We start from the raw sequence: 3,395 nt of genomic DNA, 5'->3' as shown, positions 1-3,395 counted from the left end.
AAAACGACTGTGTCTGGAAAACGTTCAATTCTTTAAAAAAACGACTTTCTTCAACAGTATGTAGTCAGATACTGATGGACGCAGTGGTTTTACTGGTGATATTTTATTAAAAAAAATTGATATTGATTCAGCTGAATCCAAAGCTGATTCAACTGAATTACTACAAGCTGAATTGCAATTGAAAAAATAATGCAAATTAAAAAACTGATAATGACTTTAAAAATCAATTTGTATCGAAAAATGTATTCAGTTTACAATTTCAACTTTCTAATACTACAAGTTTCAAGTCTGAAAAAGTTGGAGACTAATATCCTATTACAAACTTAACAAACCATAAAGTTTCACTATCTATGCCTTCAGTTTATGACAACCTAGCTCAAATCAGGTCATTGCTCCAGCCCTAAGCTGTAAATAAAATCCAACCAAGATTACATCAATTATCAGCAAAAAAAGAGGAAATGAGACAAGGAATCTGCTCGACACCGTAACCACCTAAACACATACAAGTATCTACTCAAATTGAAATTTGAAGAAAACATATGATTGCAGCTAATTTTCATATGTAAAATATCCCGTCCATAACTCATTAAGTAATTGAGATCCTGAATTCCTGATCAAAAGCATACACAGTAAATTGGTAGAAGTCTTAGGAGAAAATCCACAAACTTCACCAATTGAGATCCTTACCGAGCATACTTGCCAATTGAAACTCGTAGGGAGGTCCACAGCTGCATCCGTTCCCATATATAATCAAGCTTTAGTTCCACCTGCTCCCTCTTGGAATGTCAAACACCTGAAAATAATCAAAATATTAGGAAGGTTATTAGTATAAATTCATTTAGCCTAAAATCTGTTCATTTTAATATAACCAGTTCCAGCAGCTTACGAAATGGATTCAAATTCTGTTATCTGAGCAATCGTCATTACCAAGAGCATCATCTTTCCATTAACTTCCTGCAAATAAACAGTGATGAAATGCAACCAATTTGATTTGCACTGGACAATCACATTACCAGCATCATCTTTCCTTACAACTTCCTGTAAATAAACAATGATAATAAGTTTTAAATCTAGCGCATTCAAAAAATTATACAGACAAGAAGTAAAACATAGTTATGATTCCTGATTCAGTTAAGATGACAAAGTGCAAGGTTACAAGTTTCATGCAATCACGTTAGGGACTGAAATCTTCTTCTTATGAAGGTGTTATATTATAATTAAAAACAATGAAAAGAATCTATGGAAAAAAAAAAGATAATTTTTTTTCATAGATTCTTTTACATGTTTCATAGTACTACGACGAACCAATAATCACAAGGACAACAACAGTTGCTACAAGAACCACAATTCAAAATCCGAAACAAAAATTATACTGGCAGCAGGTCGATCATCATTTTGTTTAGCACTGCAAGGCGTCTGTCAATATCTGTAATCCAACTAGTATTCAGTTGCAAGGTGGCTGTTAATTCAACACTATTTATGGATGGAAAAGCTACAGACCTTCCAAGTCCAAATTCAAACACCCACATTACTACATCCAACTACGATTGTTGATTTGATTCAAAGCACCTTTTTGTTGCATCTGATTTAAAATGCAAACTAATAAGTACACTTGATCCATAGTTCACATTTATAATTTTCCATTTAATTAGTAAGCAAACCAAATCCATCATATAGTTTCAGTTCCCAGAACAGAAATGGAGTACCACATAAACTAGTACACTTACCACACAATTCATGGCATATTTCTCCAGATGTATATATTTAATTGGATCTCTTAAAAATCTGGTTCCCAATGTTAAAACTACTACGGAAATAATAAGTGAAAATCAATCCAACAATTCTGCAAATCAAACATATTATATCATTTTGGAAAAAACAAACAACCTTACACATATTCTTAGAAGAAACCCATACCAAATTCAGAGTCTAAATGGCACAAAATTAGATGGCAAAACAGGCACAGGTGCTGAATTCAGAAAATTGACTTGACTGCCGGTACGTTCCAAGCTCCATCTTCGAAACTACAAGTCCAAACAACATGCCCTGTTAACAAACCGTAGAGGACACTATAACATACATTTATGGAGAAGAAACTATTATCTAAAACCCCATCTATACGCGTCGAAACTAGCCTCTAAAAAGGCTGTCCGCGTAGTAATTATAAATGTTCGTTGACATTCTACCGAACATGCATTTCACAAATCTATCAATTCTAAATCCATAAATGTTATCGAAAATAGACCAAATTTAGCAATTGAAAGTCTTATAGCTCAATCAAAATCTCAACTCATATTGTAAAATCAAATACTACCTATACAAGTGGCATTGGCAAATGTTATTGTTTATAACCATGAGCAGTTCACATTTTTCGCAAGGTGTACCTTTGGAAAATAAGTTAAAAAAATGAATGGCACCCATGAGCAGTAGCCACCTAAAATTAGCTTGGTACACACGACCACATTAATTCCAGGAAACTAAAACATTTCCGAACTTGGTTAATCCGCTACCATCTTGCCATTATTTAAGCATACAAAGATCAGGCTCATAAAGAAGTATTACATTTAATTACTGCAAATCAGATTGCACTAAGAAAGTCACCACAGCCAAGAGAAAAAGGTTGAAACACAAGATGTCATTCTTCTTGTGATACTAGATACACTTTTAGCCGTGAAATATCAATATTGATAACAATATACTAAACGTTGGTGTTCCTGGAATCATAGTGTAAAAGTTCAAAGATCAAAAAAAATATTTGGAAGACAAGCTTATACCACAGTACCCGATGACCCCAAACACCAAAGCTTACACCCGATTACTTCTTCGTGGATCTTTCTTCCGTTTAGGATTCAGGCTACAAATGCAAACTTTTTGGTAAGTTCCTCTAGTTAATCCAAGAAATTGATTATAACCTACAAGGTTATCATGGGTCTGAGTAGAAAACAAGTGAACATACCTATTTATGAAACCAAGAAGAGCACATGCATAACAGCAGATGCAGGAGCTGCATAAACAACACTTGGCAATGCTGATCCTGCGTCACAACCGCGCTTACAAATCTTCAATGGTGTTCCAACCATATAATGATGTTTTCCCAAGGCCGTCACTGAGACAAAAGGAAACATAAAACTAAAGATTAGTATAAACAAGATGTAGACCGTAGCAGTCTATAATTCTCTAGGCAGTAAGTTTTCTAAAACGGTCCTATGTCACGTAAATCTTGTAATGTTAATTGTTGTAAAGTCGATCAAATGGTTTCATCACATACAAACAAAATCACGATGAACTAGCCAAACTGTAACATTTATATACAAACAATACTGAACCCTGGAATAGTAAGTGGTCAAACATACCGAAATATAAAACATTGGTGCCCCACCAAAGTAGGTCAAAAA

At 34.1% G+C, this 3,395-nt stretch overlaps 1 long non-coding RNA gene across 1 annotated transcript; it reads right to left on the bottom strand.

Moving 5' to 3' along the window:
• Positions 1 to 350: 350 nt before the first annotated feature.
• On the bottom strand, positions 351 to 3,082 carry LOC113326144. Its single transcript, XR_003348330.1, has 6 exons — positions 2,957 to 3,082; positions 2,783 to 2,854; positions 1,918 to 2,024; positions 928 to 1,038; positions 688 to 793; positions 351 to 405 (listed from the first exon to the last, which is right to left on the bottom strand). It is a non-coding gene; the product is annotated as an uncharacterized LOC113326144 (long non-coding RNA).
• Positions 3,083 to 3,395: the final 313 nt, after the last annotated feature.

This window comes from Papaver somniferum, unplaced genomic scaffold, assembly GCF_003573695.1.
Source record: "Papaver somniferum cultivar HN1 unplaced genomic scaffold, ASM357369v1 unplaced-scaffold_10, whole genome shotgun sequence".
Classification (NCBI taxonomy): domain Eukaryota; kingdom Viridiplantae; phylum Streptophyta; class Magnoliopsida; order Ranunculales; family Papaveraceae; genus Papaver; species Papaver somniferum.
Note: the sequence above shows the minus strand (reverse complement) of the source record. Positions and strands in the feature narration are given on the sequence as shown.